The sequence below is a fragment of the Salmo salar genome, chromosome ssa18, assembly GCF_905237065.1.
Source record: "Salmo salar chromosome ssa18, Ssal_v3.1, whole genome shotgun sequence".
NCBI classification, from domain to species: Eukaryota; Metazoa; Chordata; class Actinopteri; order Salmoniformes; family Salmonidae; genus Salmo; species Salmo salar.
In genome coordinates this window covers 50,973,193-50,992,778 of record NC_059459.1, presented here as the reverse complement: position 1 = coordinate 50,992,778, position 19,586 = coordinate 50,973,193, and the positions used below count along the sequence as shown (strand labels likewise).

The following is a 19,586-nucleotide window of genomic DNA, read 5'->3' as shown; positions in this document are numbered from 1 at the left end:
ATGATCCCCAATTAGAGACAACGATAAACAGCTGCCTCTAATTGGGAACCATACTCACCAACAAACATAGAAATACAAAATACTAGATAACCCCCCTTGTCACGCCCTGACCTAAAACACCATAGAGAACCCTGACGGCTCTCTATGGTCAGGGCGTGACAGTATCATCCCTCTAAGGCCCTCAAACCGACCACTTCTGCCACTTCATAAAGGGCTTAGTGTCCTAGTTCAGGCTAAATATCCAAGAACACAAAACAGCAAAACAACAAGATGGGGAAAACCTACAGGAGAGTATCTTAATTCCTTTGTACTGACTCACTTGTCTGTTCAGGGAAATGGGCTGACTTTTAAAAGGACTGCAGCTCAGTCAGAACTCTGCCTTCCTACTCTCTCTTTAAATGGTTGACTTTGCTGCTGGTATGGAGTGGTGGAATTACGCAACACAGCCCCTCCCACCCACCCCTCCCTCTCTCTCTCTCTCCCCTGATATTAATGACACAACTATCTCAGGCAGGAGGCAGTCTCCTGCGCTCACTCTCCTGCAGGCTGCTCTCTCACGCTGCTCTCACTCTCTCTGACTGCGTAGCTGAGAAACACACACTCACTCACACACACACACACACACACACACTCAGTCAAACACACACCATGAGGTTGGTCGTGCTGTGTGTTGTGGCCTTCACCACTCTTCTGCTGGCAGTCCCATGGAGCTCCGCAGCAGACCCAGGAGACGGAGCCCAGAGATGGGATAAGGTCCAGGATAAGCCTGCTACAGGAGGGGTTTCAGGGGGCTGCCCTGTGAGGATGAAGCCTTCTGGCCAGTGTGGAGAAGAGGACGACTGCCCCTACCAGATCACCCTGCCTCCACTGACCATCCAGCTGCCCAAGCAGTTCAGGATGCTGGAGAAGACCATGAAGGAGCTGCAGAGCCTGAAGGAGACGGTGAACCGGCTGAAGAGGGACTGTCTGGAGTGCCGGCAGCAGGCTGACCAGAGCCTGCAGAGGGACAGCGGGGAGGCAGCAGGGGGTCCCGGTACGGGGATGGGACCAGGGTTTCTGGAAATACAGTCTAGCACCAGTAAGGAGGAACGAGGAGACGGGGGAACCAACACAGGACCTGATGGGGATGGCATTGGCACTAGCACCGGTTCTGGCAAAGGCAAAGGCACTGGCTCAAACGGCGGTTCTGTGTTTGAGATGCAGGTGAAGATGAACAAGATGTCCAGCAGCCTGCGTAACGCACGGGGCCAGATCACGGCTCTGCAGGGCCGTCTAGAGGAACTAAGCCTCATCAACATGAGGAACGTGGAGGCCATCGTGGACAGCAAGGTGGAGAACATCACTGGAGTGATCAACAAGCTCAGCAACAACTGTAACCACCAGTGTGCCGTCCAGCCCTCCCCTCAGTGTAAGTGTTATTGAAAATAGCCCCTCTGTTCTCTTATAGAAGCTCCTCTAGTCTCTTGTTATTGCTAACCTATTGTTCTCCTCTAAGCTTCAGTCAGACAGACTTATTATAAAACCAGGCTTTCATGCACTGCATGCAGTATTGTACAGTATGCCAGCCCTCTGTACTGAGCGTGAGTACTCTGCCGTATCAAAAGGAGAATCGCAGGTTTAACTCCAGATCATCACCCTTTATTTATGCATGGTCCTAAACTAACACTGCTACTGTACAAGGGAATTACATTATTTCCTCACACTATATCTTTCAAAACTCATTGGGATAGTCTGATATTTTGAGTGTGAGATATTCTGATATTTTGAGTGTGAGATATTCTGATATTTTCAGTGGTCCTTCTGATGGAAAGAGATATGCATATTTTCATATGGGCTTAATAGGAACCAATTTCAAACGAATCATTTTCCTGTCAGTTTCAATACTGTAGACCACTGTAAGGTACTTCATTCTGGAGATCTGAACTGAAAACCCCATGTCCAATGATCAATGGAATGCAAACTAGTCTTATCAAAGTTCCATTTCCATCTAGAGGTAACTCCAGGGGACATATTTCAGTAGTAACCATAAAACATATTACTATCCATCCAAATGGATATGGAACCATTCCTAAAGCATGTCACAACCATCTCCTCCATTGGCTATTATCTGAAAAACACATGTGAGGTCCTTTTGAAATGGATCGACTCCCGACAGCAGTGTGATTTCTCCAGCCAGTGTACTTGGGACAGTGTTAACGTGCGGTCATTTCAGTGTGAACATTGGGACAGTGTTAACGTGCGGTCATTTCAGTGTGAACATTGGGACAGTGTTAACGTGCGGTCATTTCAGTGTGAACATTGGGACAGTGTTAACGTGCGGTCATTTCAGTGTGAACATTGGGACAGTGTTAACGTGCGGTCATTGCAGTGTGAACATTGGGACAGTGTTAACGTGCGGTCATTTCAGTGTGAACATTGGGACAGTGTTAACGTGCGATCATTTCAGTCTAATAACTCCTTTATTACACTTGCCAACTGGATGATGCAATGTGTTGCCTTCCGACAGTTGGTCATGGTGAGATCAGAACACTATGTAGAAGTACTTGTCTTAGATTAATCTGTCATGTTTTGTATAAGAGCTCTGCAAATTACTCTGGATAGCTTGACAAGATAATGTCAAAAGTGATTAATGTAAAGATTATGGAGAAACAGGCAATATAAAGTGTTTCCAGTAAGAGTCGGGAGCATCAAGTATCAAAGTGCAATAGTACTTGTGTGTTCTGTTGTTGACACAGCCTTCTTTCTACTGGCCATGTTTCTATCTTGATATGGGAAACTCTACTGTCGGCTCAACGACAACAGAACGTCAGCAGTCAGACATCTCCCAATCTCAGCTCTGTAACGGATCATTAAGCCCCAATTCACAGTTAAACTAAACAGTGTGCTTTCTATCTCTGATTGGATTTGAAGGTGTTTGCGGACATACATCGAGGGAGTCTACCTTTGGATCATTTAACTGAATCATGTTCTCTATTCATTTATAAACACTTTTAAGCTTCCTTTAATGTCCCAAGCCTTTTTCTGTAGGAATTAAAGGAACTGTTTGCCTGTAATGTGAGAATGCACAAGCTTTTCATTGGGAGGATGTTACTTCCAGATGAGGGTTTTATGTCTCTGCATACTTCCTTGATAATACAGCTGCTCTTCTGTTGCTGTCAATCCCCTTTATCAGTCTGCATGGCTGTCTGTCCATCTGTCTGACGGACTGTTATATTTGGGTCAGTCACAGCCTGGCCCCCAGATTCTGAGAACCACTATTACTATCACATTTGGGCAGACTTTGAAAGGAGTACTGCCCACAGGGGGGAGATACAGAGACACACACACACTCACATACACGCGTACACACACACACGCACAAACAGCCTGCTCTTCTGTGCTCTGCTCTGCCCTCTTCTGGCTCTGTTCTGTCCTCTTCTGTGCTCTGCTCTGTCCTCTTTTGGCTCTGCTCTGTCCTCTTTTGGCTCTGCTCTGTCCTCTTTTGGCTCTGCTCTGCTCTCTTCTGGCTCTGCTCTGCCCTCTTCTGGCTCTGCTCTGTCCTCTTTTGGCTCTGTTCAGTCCTCTTCTGGCTCTGCTCTGCCCTCTTTTGGCTCTGCTCTGTCCTCTTTTGGCTTTGCTCTGTCCTCTTTTGGCTCTGCTCTGTCCTCTTTTGGCTCTGCTCTGTGCTCTGTCCTCTTTTGGCTCTGCTCTGTCCTCTTTTGGCTCTGCTCTGTCCTCTTCTGGCTCTGCCCTGTCCTCTTCTGGCTCTGCTCGGTCCTCTTCTGTGCTCTGCTCGGTCCTCTTCTGCGCTCCGCTCTGTCCTCTTCTGGCTCCGCTCTGTCCTCTTCTGGCTCTGCTCTGTCCTCTTCTGTGCCCTGCTCGGTCCTCTTCTGCGCTCCGCTCTGTCCTCTTCTGGCTCCGCTCTGTCCTCTTCTGGCTCAGCTCTGTCCTCTTCTGTGCTCCGCTCTGTCCTCTTCTGGCTCTGCTCTGTCCTCTTCTGGCTCTGCTCTGTCCTCTTCTGGCTCTGCTCGGTCCTCTTCTGTGCTCTGCTCGGTCCTCTTTTGGCTCTGCTCTGTGCTCTGTCCTCTTTTGGCTCTGCTCTGTCCTCTTTTGGCTCTGCTCTGTCCTCTTCTGGCTCTGCCCTGTCCTCTTCTGGCTCTGCTCGGTCCTCTTCTGTGCTCTGCTCGGTCCTCTTCTGCGCTCCGCTCTGTCCTCTTCTGGCTCCGCTCTGTCCTCTTCTGGCTCTGCTCTGTCCTCTTCTGTGCCCTGCTCGGTCCTCTTCTGCGCTCCGCTCTGTCCTCTTCTGGCTCCGCTCTGTCCTCTTCTGGCTCAGCTCTGTCCTCTTCTGTGCTCCGCTCTGTCCTCTTCTGGCTCTGCTCTGTCCTCTTCTGGCTCTGCTCTGTCCTCTTCTGGCTCTGCTCGGTCCTCTTCTGTGCTCTGCTCGGTCCTCTTCTGCGCTCCGCTCTGTCCTCTTCTGGCTCTGCTCTGTCCTCTTCTGGCTCTGCTCTGTCCTCTTCTGGCTCTGCTCGGTCCTCTTCTGTGCTCTGCTCGGTCCTCTTCTGCGCTCCGCTCTGTCCTCTTCTGGCTCTGCTCTTTTGGCCGGACCTTCAGCTAGCAAGGTGCCCGAGAGCTGTGACTGCACCGAGGGCTAACATATTGTGTGTTGTCTTTTCGTGTGCAGGACCAATAAACATGATTCAACCATCATAATTCCAGTTGTGGCAGTGTCCTGATTAAAAGTACACAACGCAGAACGAACCACGCTACAAACATCCCCACAGCATGATGCTGCCACCACCATGCTTCACTGTAGGCATGGTGCCAGGTTTCCTCCAGACGTGATGCTTTGCATTCAGGCCAAAGAGTTCAATCTTTATTTCATCAGACCAGAGAATCTTGTTTCTCATGGTCTGAGTCTTTTAGGTGCCTTTTGGAAAACTCCAAGCGGGCTGTTGTGTGCCTTTTACTGAGGAGTGGCTTCCGTCTGGCCACTCTACCATAAAGGCCTGATTGGTGGAGTGCTGCAGAGATGCTTGTCCTTCTGGAAGGTTCTCCCATTGGGTCTTTGTCACCTCCCTGACCAAGTCCCTTCTCCCCCAATTGCTCAGTTTGGCCGGACGGCCAGCTCTAGGAAGAGTCTTGGTGGGTCCAAACTTCTTCCATTTAAGAATGATGGAGGCCACTGTGTTCTTTGGGACCTTCAATGCTGCAGAAATACTGAATACTTTCCGAATGTTCTGTATATTGTATAACTAGAACATATTGTGACCTTTGAATTATAAGGTTCTATCTCCCAAAATATGATTTTGAAATAATTGGCTTCCAAGTTCCGAACCCTCATTGGTTTGAATGGTGTGAGCAACTTGTATCTTGTGTAACTTAACAACATGTAGCAACAGTTAATGTAAAAACAATGGTTAATGTAATAACACTAACAATTGTTACAGGGTATTTATAATACTATTAAGGTAGAGAACATTGTACTCTACTGTATGTTTGGTGCTGTGTTTCTGTCATCTTATGAATGACATGACATTATGAGTTATGTCTTCCTAGGTGATCAAGGTCAAGTTTGAGAAGTTGGATATTGAGGCTGACAGTTACTGTCGCTATGACTACGTGGCATTCTTCAATGGAGGCGAGAGGGACGACTCGCGTCGCATTGGGAAGTACTGTGGTGACAGGGTACCAGGGTCAGAAAATGTTCCTACTATGTTATTGAAATGTTTATCGAAAGTTGTTAACTTATATTTTGAAAACTGAGATGGCTGCCAAATTTCCACTACCTGAGCATATATTTTTTAAATCCAAAATTACCCCTTCCCTTTCACTCTCTCGCCCCTCTCCTTCCCTTCGCTATTCACGCTTCCCTCTTCCTCTCCTCTCTCTTCCCCCTCATTTCTCTTTCCCGCCATCTGCTCCATCTCCTCCCTCCTCCTCTTCCCTCTCTCCCTCCTCTCCCTCCTCTCCTCCATTCCCTTCTCTCCTACAGGACCATAGTGACTAATGGAAATTAGCTCCTGGTTCAGTTTGTGTCGGACCTCAGTGTGACATCTAATGGCTTCATGGCCCACTACTCTAGCATTCCCCGAGGGTCCCGGGCACCCTCCGCGGAGGGAGACACCATCCACGGGCCTCGGGTCGCCTCCACAACCCAGAACTCTATTTTCAAGCTGGCCAAACCAGCCCGGCCTACCCCTAAACCCAAGTCAGCCATCCGGGCCAAGCCCAGCCTAAAACCAGTCACCAGACCTAGTGTAAGAATACCAGTGAAACCTACACCACGTAAGCCCACATCCAAGCCTGGAGTCAGACCCATACTTAAATCTAAACCTGCTAAGCCTATTCCTAAATCTGGGGCTAGGCCTACACCTAAACATGGTACCAAGGCTAAGCCAACCCCTAAACCTAGCATCAAAGCGAAATCCAAGCCCACACCAAAACCAAGGGCCAAACCAGTGAAACCAACAAAGAAACTCTTCTCTAAAAGCCTGGAGCCAAGCCTACACCTAAATCAGGGACTAAGCCTAAAGCGACAGCTAAGTCTGGACAAGGCCGGACCAAGACGGTGACTAAGAAACCTGCAGTGAGCAAGAAACGTGAGTGTGTTACCGACATTGTGCTGCTGGCCACTGTGATTGTTGCTGCTACTTTTCATACGTTTTGTTTTGAAATAACAGTGTATGTGTGTGTGTGCGCGCATGTGTGTGTATTTTGCAGCCCTACCGATGAACCCGCTGTGTAACCAGGCTTGTAAGAGGACAGGAACACTACAATCCAACTTATGCCCTAATGATTTCGGTGAGTCACACTCATATACCCTCTTCTTGCTCCTTAAATTTTCTTCTCCTCTCAGTCTTCCCTACTGATCTCTCTCTCTCTCTCTCTCTCTCTCTCTCTCTCTCTCTCTCTCTCTCTCTCTCTCTCTCTCTCTCTCTCTCTCTCTCTCTCTCGTTCGTTCGTTCGTTCATTGGCATGGGAGACAGTTAGGAAGAAGCCACAGCACTAAGAACAATTATTATAAATAGCTTAAAACAATGTGCTGTGGGAAAATGACCATCTCTCTCATATATATTGATATACAGTACCAGTCATGTAGTAACCAAAAACATATATTTTACATTTGGATTCCTCAAAGTTCCTCAAACCCTTTGCCTTGATGACAGCTTTGCACAATCTTGGCATTCTCTCAACAAGCTTCATGAGGTAGTCACCTGGAATGCATTTCAATTAACAGGTGTGCCTTGTTCAAAGTTCATTTGTGAAATATTTTTCCTTCTTAATGCTTTTGAGCCAATCAGTTGTGCTGTAATAAGGTGGGGTGGCATAGAGAAGATAGCCCTATTTGGTAAAAAACCAAGTCCATATTATGGCAAGAACAGCTCAAATAAGCAAAGAGAAATGACAGTCTATCATCACTTTAAGACATGAAGGTCAGTCAATGCAGAACATTTCAAAAACTTTGAAATGATAAGTGCAGTCGTAAAAACCATCAAGTGCTATGATGACACTGGCTCTCATGAGGACCGCCACAGGAAAGGAAGACCCAGAGTTACCTCTGCTGAAGAGGAAAAGTTCATTAGAGATAACTGCACCTCAGATTGCAGCCCAAATAAATGCTTCACATAGTTCAGGTAACAGACAGATCTGAACATCAACTGCTCAGAAGAGATTGCATGAATTAGGCCTTCATGGTCGAAGAGGCCTTCATGGCCTTCATGGCAAAGAAACCACTACTAAAGGATACCAATAAGAAGAAGAGACTTGCTTGGGCCAAGAAACACGAACAATGGACATTAGACCAGTGGAAATCTGTCCTTGTGTCAGAGGAGTCCAAATTTGAGATTTTCTAGTATTGCCATATCTTTGTGAGACGCAGAGTAGGTGAAACTGATTATCTCTGCATGTGTGGTTCCCAGCTGGGAGGAGGTGTGATGGTGTGGGGGTGCTTTGCTGGTGACACTGTCAGTGATTTATTTCAATTTCAAGGCACACTTAACCAGCATGGCGACCACAGCATTCTGCAGTGATACGCCATCCCATCTGGTTTGCGCTTAGTGGGACTATCATTTGTTTTTAAACAGGACAATGACCCAAAGCACACCTCCAGGCTGCGTAAGGGCTAATTGACCAAGAAGGAGAGTGATGGAGTGTTGCATCAGATGACCTGGCCTCCACAATCACCCGACCTCAACCCAATTGAGATGGTTTGGGATGAGTTGGACCTCAGAGTGAAGGAAAAGCAGCCAACAAGTGCTCCGCATATGTGGGAACTCCTTCAAGACTATAGGAAAAGCATCCCTCATGATTCTGTTTGAGAGAATGCCAAGAGTGTGCAAATCTGTCATCAAGGCAAAGGGTTGCTACTTTAAAGAATCTAGAATACAACATTTATTTTGATTTGTTTAACACTTTTTTGGTTACTACATAATTCTATATGTGTTATTTCATAGTTTTGATGTCTTCACTATTATTCTACAATGTAGAAAATAGTAAAATATAAAGAAAAACACTTGAATGAATAGGTGTGTCCAAACTTTTGACTGGTACTGTATCTATAAATAAATCACTACACTGAGTGTACAACACATTAGGAACACCTTCCTAATATTGAGTTGCAACCCTTTTTGCCCTCAGAACAGCCTCAATTCTTCAGGGCATGGACTTTTCAAAGTGTTGAAAGCGTTCCACAGGGATGCTGGCCCATGCTGGCCCATGTTGACTCCAATGCTTCCATATTTGTGTGAAGTTGTCTGGATGTCCTTTGGTTGGTGTACCATTCTTGATACACATGGGAAACTGTTGAGCATGAAAAACCTAGCAGCGTTGGAGTTTTTGACACACTCAACCGGTGCACCTGGCACCTACTACCATAATCCGTTCAAAGGCACTTAAATATTTTGTCTTGCCATTCACCCTCTGAATGGCACGCATAAACAATCCATGTCTCAATTGTCTCAAGGCTTAAAACTCCTTCTTTCACCTGTCTCCTACCCTTCATCCACACTAATTGAAGTGGATTTAAGGTGACATCAACAAGGGATCATAGCTTTCACCTGGATTCCCCTGGTCAGTCTGTGTCATGGAAAGAGCAGGTGTTCTGTATACTCAGTGTATTTACGCCATTCTCAGACTGTCACTCAATATTGCGACTCACACTAGCCATGGGAAAATGTTTGTCATAAGCCTTTATTTGACAATTATATATTATCTCTGCCTACACAAATGGACATCCCCACATCACTTAATTCCAGAGAAGGGAGTGGGATAATTGAGTCAGAATGTACAAACCATAGAACTAGAATCATGGTACAAACCCTTCCACTCATTATTTTTTCCACCCCTCCCTGTCGCCTTTTTCCCTCATCCTCAACCTACATCTCACTATTTCACCCTCTCTCCCCCTACCAGTGATCACGGGGAAGGTGACATCCTTGGTCCCAGGCCCCAGGGGCAGTGTGACTGTGGACGTGTCTCTCATCAAGGCCGAAAGGAGTGGCCGCCTGGTCATCACCCAATCAGGACCAGCCACGTCCATCAAACTCACCTCCACCTGCAAGAAGTGCCCTGGCCTACGCAAAGGTATGCAAAATCTCACATACACACTGGACACCTAAACACACATACACAAAGGAGCATTTTTTTATTTTTTATTTTTTATTTCACCTTTATTTAACCAGGTAGGCAAGTTGAGAACAAGTTCTCATTTACAACTGCGACCTGGCCAAGATAAAGCAAAGCAGTGTGACACAGACAACAACACAGAGTTACACATGGAGTAAATAACAAACAAGCCAATAACACAATAAACAAGTCAATGATACAGTAGAAAAAATAAAGTCTATATACAGTGTGTGCAAAAGGCATGAGGAGGTAGGCAATAGACAGGCCATAGGAGCAAATAATAACAATTTAGCAGATTAACACTGGAGTGATAAATGAGCATATGATGGTATGCATGTAGAGATACAGGTGTGCAAAAGAGCAGAAAAGTAAATAAAATAAAAACAGTAAGGGGATGAGGTTGGTAGATAGGGTGGGCAATATACAGATGGACTATGTGCAGCTGCAGCGATCGGTTAGCTGCTCAGATAGCTGATGTTTAAAGTTGGTGAGGGAAATAAAAGTCTCCAACTTCAGCGATTTTTGCAATTTGTTCCAGTCACTGGCAGCAGTGAACTGGAATGAAAGGCGGCCAAAGGAGGTGTTGGCTTTGGGGATGATCAGTGAGATATACCAGCTGGAACGTGTGCTACGGGTGAGTGTTGTTATCGTGACCAGTGAACTGAGATAAGGTGGAGCTTTACCAAGCATAGACTTATAGATGACCTGGAGCCAGTGGGTCTGGCGACGAATATGTAGCGAGGGCCAGCCGACTAGAGCATACAGGTCGCAGTGGTGGGTGGTATAAGGTGATTTGGTAACAAAACGGATGGCACTGTGATAGACTGCATCCAGTTTGCTGAGTAGAGTATTGGAAGCTATTTTGTAGATGACATCGCCAAAGTCGAGGATCGGTAGGATAGTCAGTTTTACGAGGGTAAGTTTGGCGGCGTGAGTGAAGGAGGCTTTGTTGCGAAATAGAAAGCCGATTCTAGATTTGATTTCGGATTGGAGATGTTTAATATGAGTCTGGAAGGAGAGTTTACAATCTAACCAGACACCTTGGTATTTGTAGTGGTCCACATATTCTAGGTCAGAACCGTCCAGGGTGGTGATGCTAGTCGGGCGGGTGGGTGCGGGCAGCGAACGGTTGAAAAGCATGCATTTGGTTTTACTAGTGTTTAAGAGCAGTTGGAGGCCATGGAAGGTGTGTTGTATGGCATTCAAGCTCGTTTGGAGGTTAGTTAACACAGTCTCCAAGGAAGGGCCAGAAGTACACAGAATGGTGTCGTCTGCGTAGAGGTGCATCAGGGAATCGCCCGCAGCAAGAGCGATATCATTGATATATACAGAGAAAAGAGTCGGCCTGAGAATTGAACCCTGTGGTACCCCCATAGAGACTGCCAGAGTTCTGGACAACAGGCCCTCCGATTTGACACACTGAACTCTGTCTGCAAAGTAGTTGGGGAACCAGGCGAGGCAGTCGTTAGAAAAACCAAGGCTATTGAGTCTGCTGATAAGAATACGGTGATTGACAGAGTTGAAAGCCTTGGCCAGGTCGATGAAGATGGCTGCACAGTACTGTCTTTTATCGATGGCGGTTATGATATCATTTAGTACCTTGAGCGTGGCTGAGGTGCACCCGTGACCGGTTCGGAAACCGGATTGCACAGCGGAGAAGGTACGGTGGGATTCGAAATGGTCAGTGATCTGTTTATTAACTTGGCTTTCGAAATACTTTGGATAGGCAGGGCAGGATGGAAATAGGTCTGTAACAGTTTGGGTCTAGGGTGTCACCCCCTTTGAAGAGGGGGATGACCGCGGCAGCTTTCCAATCTTTAGGGATCTCGGGCGATATGAAAGAGAGGTTGAACAGACTGGTAATAGGGGTTGCAACAATGGCAGCGGATAGTTTTAGAAAGAGAGGGTCCAGATTGTCTAACCCAGCTGATTTGTACGGGTCCAGGTTTTGCAGCTCTTTCAGAACGTCTGCTATCTGGATTTGGGTGAAGGAGAAGCTGGGGAGGCTTGGGCGAGTAGCTGCGGGGGGGGGGGTCAGAGCTGTTGGCCGGGGTTGGAGTAGCCAGGAGGAAGGCATGGCCAGCCGTTGAGAAATGCTTATTGAAATTTTTGATTATCATGGATTTATTGGTGGTGACCGTGTTACCTAGCCTCAGTGCAGTGGGCAGCTGGGAGGAGGTGCTCTTGTTCTCCATGGATTTTACAGTGTCCCAAAACTTTAGGAGTTAGAGCTGCAGGATGCAAATTTCTGCTTGAAAAAGCTAGCCTTTGCTTTCCTGACTGACTGCGTGTATTGGTTCCTGACTTCCATGAACAGTTGCATATCACGAGGACTATTCGATGCTAATGCAGTCCACCACAGGATGTTTTTGTGCTGGTCAAGGGCAGTCAGGTCTGGAGTGAACCAAGTGCTATATCTGTTCTTAGTTCTGCATTTTTTGAATGGGGCATGCTTATCTAAGATGGTGAGGAAATTACTTTTAAAGAATGACCAGGCATCCTCGACTGATGGGATGAGGTCAATATCCTTCCAGGATACCCGGGCCAGGTCGATTAGAAAGGCTTGCTCACAGAAGTGTTTTAGGGAGCATTTGACAGTGATGAGGGGTGGTCGTTTGACCGCGGACCCATAGCGGATACAGGCAATGAGGCAGTGATCACTGAGATCCTGATTGAAAACAGCGGAGGTATATTTGGAGGGCAGGTTGGTCAGGATAATGTCTATGAGGGTGGCCATGTTTACGGATTTGGGGTTGTACCTGGTGGGTTCCTTTGTGATTTGTGTGAGATTGAGGGCATCTAGCTTAAATTGTAGGACAGCCGGGGTGTTAAGCATATCCCAGTTTAGGTCACCTAACAGAACGAACTCTGAGGCTAGATGGGGGGCGATCAATTCACAAATGGTGTCCAGGGCACAGCTGGGAGCGGAGGGGGGTCGATAGCAGGTGGCAACAGTGAGAGACTTATTTCTGGAGAGATTAATTTTTAAAATTAGAAGTTCGAACTGTTTGGATACAGACCTGGAAAGTGTGACAGAACTTTGCAGGCTATCTCTGAAGTAGATTGCAAATCCTCCCCCTTTGGCAGTTCTATCTTGACGAAAAATGTTGTAGTTGAGTATGGAAATCTCCGAATTTTTGGTGGCCTTCCTAAGCTAGGATTCAGACACGGCAAGGACATCAGGGTTGGCGGAGTGTGCTAAAGCAGTGAGTAAAACAGACTTAAGGAGGAGGCTTCTGATGTTGACATGAATGAAACCAAGGCTTTTTCGATCACAGAAGTCAACGAATGAGGGTGCCTGGGGACATGCAGGGCCTGGGTTTACCTCCACATCACCCGAGGAACAGAGGAGGAGTAGGATGAGGGTACGGCTAAAGGCTATCAAAACTGGTCGCCTAGAGCGTTGGGGACAAAGAATAAAAGGAGCAGATTTCTGGGCGTGGTAGAATAGATTCAGGGTATAATGTGCAGACAGGGGTATGGTGGGGTGCGGGTACAGCGAAGGTAAGCCCAGGCACTGAGTGATGATAAGAGAGGTTGTATCTCTGGACATGCTGGTTATAATGGGTGAGGTCATCGCATGTGTGGGAGGTGCGACAAAGGAGGTAACAGAGGTATGATGAGTAGAACTCGGGGCTCCATTGTAAACTAAAACAATGATAACTAACCTAAGCAACAGTATACAAGGCATATTGACATTTGAGAGAGACATACAGCGAGGCATAAAGTAATCACAGTGTTGATTGGGAGAGCTAGCTAGACAACAACAGGTGAGACAACAGCTGATCAGCTAAAACATCAACAACAGGTAAAATGGCGATGACTGGGCAGAGAGGGTCGGTTGACTACACACACAGCCTGAGCTCGTGGCTGGGGCCGACAGATAAACAAATAATAAACAGAATGGAGTACCGTGATAAATGGCCAGTTCTGCAGGCATCAGCTATGTAGCCAAGTGATCATAGGGTCCAGGGGGCAGCGGTAGATGGAACAGGAAGGCCGCGTAGTAGCGACTACTCCGCGGGCGGCGGGCGACACGGTGCTTAAAGTTAGTAGCCCGGGGCTAGTAGAAGCGTCTGCTCCGACGTCTGACGGAGGCCGGTTGGAGGCACAGCGGATGGAGTATTCGTCGGCAGACCAGTTGTGGTGGTGCGGTGGGGCACCATGTCGACAAAGGATCCAAGCCAGATGGCGAAAGAGGTATTGTAGATGTAGTAATTTAGTTTGCTAGCCGGGGATGCGCCTGGCTCACGGCTAACTGGTGCTAGCTTCAGGGCATGGGGCGTTAGCCACTATAGCCACTCGGTAGCAGCGGTGATCCGGTGCCAAGGTCCAGAGCTTACGGCAAGGATCCGGTGGAGTAGTGGGTTCTAGCCGTGTTTGGGTGGAGTTGGGGTGAACAACTGAGTAGGCCGGGAGGTGGGCCTCAGGGATAGCTTCGGTACTGGGTAACTCGGTGGGTGCTAGCTGGCTGTGAAGATCAGGAGTAATGGTCCAGGGATTACGGCAGGAATCCGGCGTTGTAGTGGAGAGACAGTCCGATACTGGTAGGCTGGCGAGTATTATCCAAGCTAAAAAAAGGGCTGGTATCTATGAAGGTAAAGGCCGCTAACAGTGGCTAACAATGACTGAATAGCTTGTAGTTAAATTAGCTGGTTAGCGTCTGATGGCTAGGTGGCTCTTCCTATAAGGTCTAAAAATTTAAAATAATAGCGGTTCTGTATCACATTGGGTGAGGCAGGTTACCGGAAGGTATAATTGAGTTAAAATGGAAAAGAGATTGAAAATAAAAATTTAAATATATACAAAAAAGGACAAAAAATACAAAAGTACATGAGAGGACGAACAAAACACGTCTTGGTTTGCCATCTTGGTTTGCACAAGCACACACACCAATTCACACAACTGATTATTTTAATCCACTGCACAAGATACTTATATAACCTCTCTAGGGCCAGTGGGACAAAATCGTCCCACCTACTCAACAGCCAGTGGAATCCCGTGGCTCGATATTCAAATACCTTAGAAATGCTATTACTTCAATTTCTCAAACATATGACTATTTTACACCATTTTACAGACAAGACTCTCGTTAATCTAACCACACTGTCCGATTTCAAAAAGGCTTTACCACGAAAGAAAAACATTAGATTATGTCAGCAGAGTACCCAGCCAGAAATAATCAGACACCCATTTTTCAAGCTAGCATATAATGTCACATAAACCCAAACCACAGCTAAATGCAGCACTAACCTTTGATGATCTTCATCAGATGACACTCCTAGGACATTATGTTATACAATACATGCATGTTTTGTTCAATCAAGTTCATATTTATATCAAAAACCAGCTTTTTACATTAGCATGTGACGTTCAGAACTAGCATACCCCCCGCAAACTTCCGGTGAATTTACTAAATTACTCACGATAAACGTTCACAAAAAACATAACAATTATTTTAAGAATTATAGATACAGAACTCCTTTATGCAATCGCTATGTCCGATTTTAAAATAGCTTTTCGGCAAAAGCACATTTTGCAATATTCTGAGTAGATAGTCCAGCCATCACGGGCTAGCTATTTTGACACCCACCAAGTTTGGCCCTCACCAAACTCAGATTTACTATAAGAAAAATTGGATTACCTTTGCTGTTCTTCGTCAGAATGCACTCCCAGGACTTCTACTTCAATAACAAATGTTGGTTTGGTTCAAAATAATCCATAGTTATATCCAAATAGCGGCGTTTTGTTCGTGCGTTCAAGACACTATCCGAAGGGTGACGAAGGGTGACGCGTTTCGTGACAAAAAAATTCTAAATATTTCATTATCGTACTTCAAGGCATGTCAACCGCTGTATAAAATCAAGTTTTATGCGATTTTTCTCGTAAAAAAGCGATAATATTCTGACCGGGAAACCTTGTTTTTGTTCAAAGACGAAAAAATAAAAACATGGTGTCGGCTCGTGCACGCGCCCCCAGTCTCATTGTTCTCTGATCGACCACTATCCAAATGCGCTACTGTTTTTCAGCCATGGCCTGCAAAGTCATCATTCAACGTTTTGCCGCCTTCTGAGAGCCTATGGGAGCCGTAGGAAGTGTCACGTTACAGCAGAGATCCTCAGTTTTCAATAAAGAGAGTGTAGAAGGCCAAGAAAGGGTCAGACAGGGCACTTCCTGTAAGGAATCTTCTCAGGTTTTTGCCTGCCATATGAGTTCTGTTATACTCACAGACACCATTCAAACAGTTTTAGAAACTTTAGGGTGTTTTCTATCCAAATCAAACAATTGTATGCATATTCTAGTTTCTGGGCAGTAGTAATAACCAGATTAAATCGGGTACGTTTTTTATCCGGTCGTGCAAATACTGCCCCCTACCCTAGAGAGGAAAACCGTCTGGCCTATGTGGTTGATGGACTAATTGACTGACAAATAGGTTCATTCATCCATTCATGTATTAATTCATTCTTTCAGGAGCGAACTACGTGTTGATGGGCAAGGTGGACACGGAGGGACATGGCCTTCTCTAACCCTCTAGCTTCGCTCTCCTGTACAAGGCAGTCCACACCAAAGCACTGGCCACTCTCACACTCCAACCATGCTGATCTCACAGCCCAGTCCACCAATCCCTGAGAAGGAAATATGCCATTCCTCCAACTTAACAACAACTGCACAACAGCAGCCAAATATGCTAAATATGAAACGTAAACTCATTCTAAAAAAGCAAATAAAAAGGAGTCGTTACAAAATACTTTTGTGAAAACTACCAAAGATGGCTGCCAAAAAGGCAGGGGCACAGGGCTAACCATTAGATACAGTTTTAAACATGTTTTTATATTGTTGTATTATTTTATATTTTTTATACACTCAAATATACTTCTTTGTATTTGTATGTAAATTATGATATTTCTGTGATTAAAAATAATATATATCACTAAGGTTCATGTCTTTTGTGTGTCACATGAAATGTAGTTTTCTAAAGACACGACTAAAACGTGGCCCATGTTTCAGCAACGGTACTTCCTCAATCAATTTGATAGATGGACCTTCTCTGCCAAATATTGCGTCTCACGCTAGAACAGCCATGGGAAAATGTTTGTCAAAAGCCTTTATTTGACATTTATATATTATGGTGCCGAAGGAGATGGCCGCCGATTTGCGATCCCGTAATCAATTGTGCTATTGGGTATGTTGTTTTTGCGTTATTTGTAACTTATTTTGTACATAATGTTTCTGCCACCGTGTCTTATGACCGAAAAGAGCTTCTTGATATCAGGGCAGCGATTACTCACCCCATACAGGAGGAATTCTTCTTCTTTAACAAGTCGGACGGGAAGGATTTACTCCAGACACCCGACAAGGTCCTCATCCCTGTCATTCGCAGGAGGAAAAGACTGAGGTATCGTGGATGATGTTTCGGGTGCCTTGTAAGGATCCGTCGCCGAGAGGGTAATCTACCTTTACCATCGGTCATATTAGCCAATGTACAATCAATCGATAATAAAATAGACGAACTACGAGCACATACCAATGGGACATTAAAAACTGTAATATCTAATGTTTCACCGAGTTGTGACTGAACGACGACATGATTAACATACAGTTGGCGGGTTTTAACCTCTCTAGGGTAGGGGGCAGTATTTGCACGGCCGGATAAAAAACGTACCCGATTTAATCTGGTTATTACTACTGCCCAGAAACTAGACTATGCATATAATTGTTTGATTTGGATAGAAAACACCCTAACGTTTCTAAAACTGTTTGAAAGGTGTCTGTGAGTATAACAGAACTCATATGGCAGGCAAAAACCTGGGAAGATTCCTTACAGGAAGTGCCCTCTCTGACCATTTCTTGGCCTTCTACACTCTCTTTATTGAAAACTGAGGATCTCTGCTGTAACGTGACACTTCCTATGGCTCCCATAGGCTCTCAGAAGGCGGCAGAACGTTGAATGATGACTTTGCAGGCCATGGCTGAAAAACAGTAGCGCATTTGGATAGTGGTCGATCTGAGAACAATGAGACTGGGGGCGCGTGCACGAGACGACTCCATGTTTTTATTTTTTCGTCTTTGAACGAAAACAGGGTTTCCCGGTCGGAATATTATCGCTTTTTTACGAGAAAATTCACATAAAAATTGATTTCAAACAGCGGTTGACATGCTTCGAAGTACGGTAATGGAATATTTAAAAAAATTTGGTCACGAAACGCGTCGGGCGCGTCACCCTTCGGATAGTGTCTTGAACGCACGAACAAAACAGAGGATATTTGAACATAACTATGGATTATTTTGAACCAAACCAACATTTGTTATTGAAGTAGAAGTCCTGGGAGTGCATTCTGACAAAGAACAGCAAAGGTAATCCAATTTTTCTTATAGTAAATCTGAGTTGTGAGTGCCAAACTTGGTGGGTGTCAAAATAGGTAGCCCGTGATGGCGAGCTATCTACTCAGAATATTGCAAAATGTGCTTTTGCCGAAAAGCTATTTTAAAATCGGACATAGCGATTGCATAAAGGAGTTCTGTATCTATAATTCTTAAAATAATTGTTATGTTTTTTGTGAACGTTTATCATGAGTAATTTAGTAAATTCACCGGAAGTTTGCGGTGGGTATGCTAGTTCTGAACGTCACATGCTAATGTAAAAAGCTGTTTTTTGATATAAAAATGAACTTGATTGAACAAAACATGCATGTATTGTATAACATAATGTCCTAGGAGTGTCATCTGATGAAGATCATCAAAGGTTAGTGCTGCATTTAGCTGTGGTTTGGGTTTATGTGACATTATATGCTAGCTTGAAAAATGGGTGTCTGATTATTTCTGGCTGGGTACTCTGCTGACATAATCTAATGTTTTGCTTTCGTTTTAAAGCCTTTTTGAAATCGGACAGTGTGGTAAGATTAACGAGAGTCTTGTCTTTAAAATGGTGTAAAATAGTCATATGTTTGAGAAATTGAAGTAATAGCATTTCTAAGGTATTTGAATATCGCGCCACGGGATTCCACTGGCTGTTGAGTAGGTGGGACGATTTCGTCCCACATACCCTAGAGAGGTTAAGCTTTTTCAGCAGGATAGAACAGCGGCCTCTGGTAAGACAAGGGGGGCGGCCTATGCATATTTGTAAACAACCGCTGGTGCATGAAATCTAAGGAAGTCTCGAGGTTTTGCTTGTCTGAGGTAAAGTATCTCATGATAAGCTGTAGACCACACTATTTACTAAGAGAGTTTACATCTATATTTTTCATAGATGTCTATATACCACCACAGATCGATGCTGGCACTAAGACCACACTCAATGAGCTGTATACGGCCATAAGCAAACAGGAAAACGCTCATCCAGAAGCGGCTCTCCTAGTGGCCTCGGACTTCAATGCAGGGAAACAAATCAGTTTTACCTGATTTCTATTAGCAGGTTAAATGTGCAACCAGAGGGAAAAGAAAATCTAGACAACATTTACTCCACACACAGAGAAGGCGTACAAAGCTCTCCCTTACCCTCCATTTTGCAAATCTGACCATAATTATGTCCTACTGATTCCTGCTTACAAGCAAAAACTAAAGCAGGAAGCACCAGTGACAAGGTCATTAAGAAAGTGGTCAGCTGAAGCTGATGCTAAGCTACAGGACTGTTTTGCTAGCACAGACTGGAATATGTTCTGGGATTCTTCCAATGGCGTTCTTCCAATGGACACCACATCAGTCACTGGCTTCATCAATAAGTGCATCGATGACGTCGTCCCCACAGTGACCGTATGTAACAGTATAGTTTCCGTCCTTCTCCTTGCCCCTACTTGGGCTCGAACCAGGGACCCTCTGCACACATCAACAACTGCCTCTCACGAAGCATCGTTACCCATCGTTTCACAAAAGCCATGGCCCATGCAGAGCAAGGGAAACAACTACTTCAAGGTCTCAGAGCGAGTGGCGTCACCGAATGAAATGCTATTAGCGCACACCCCGCTAACTAGCTAGCCGTTTCACAT

General features: G+C 45.4%; 1 pseudogene; it reads left to right on the top strand.

Annotated features, from left to right (window-relative positions):
* The window catches only part of LOC106577467 (procollagen C-endopeptidase enhancer 2-like), a 31,643-nt pseudogene extending 14,542 nt beyond the window's left edge, over window positions 1–17,101 (top strand).
* Window positions 17,102–19,586: the final 2,485 nt, after the last annotated feature.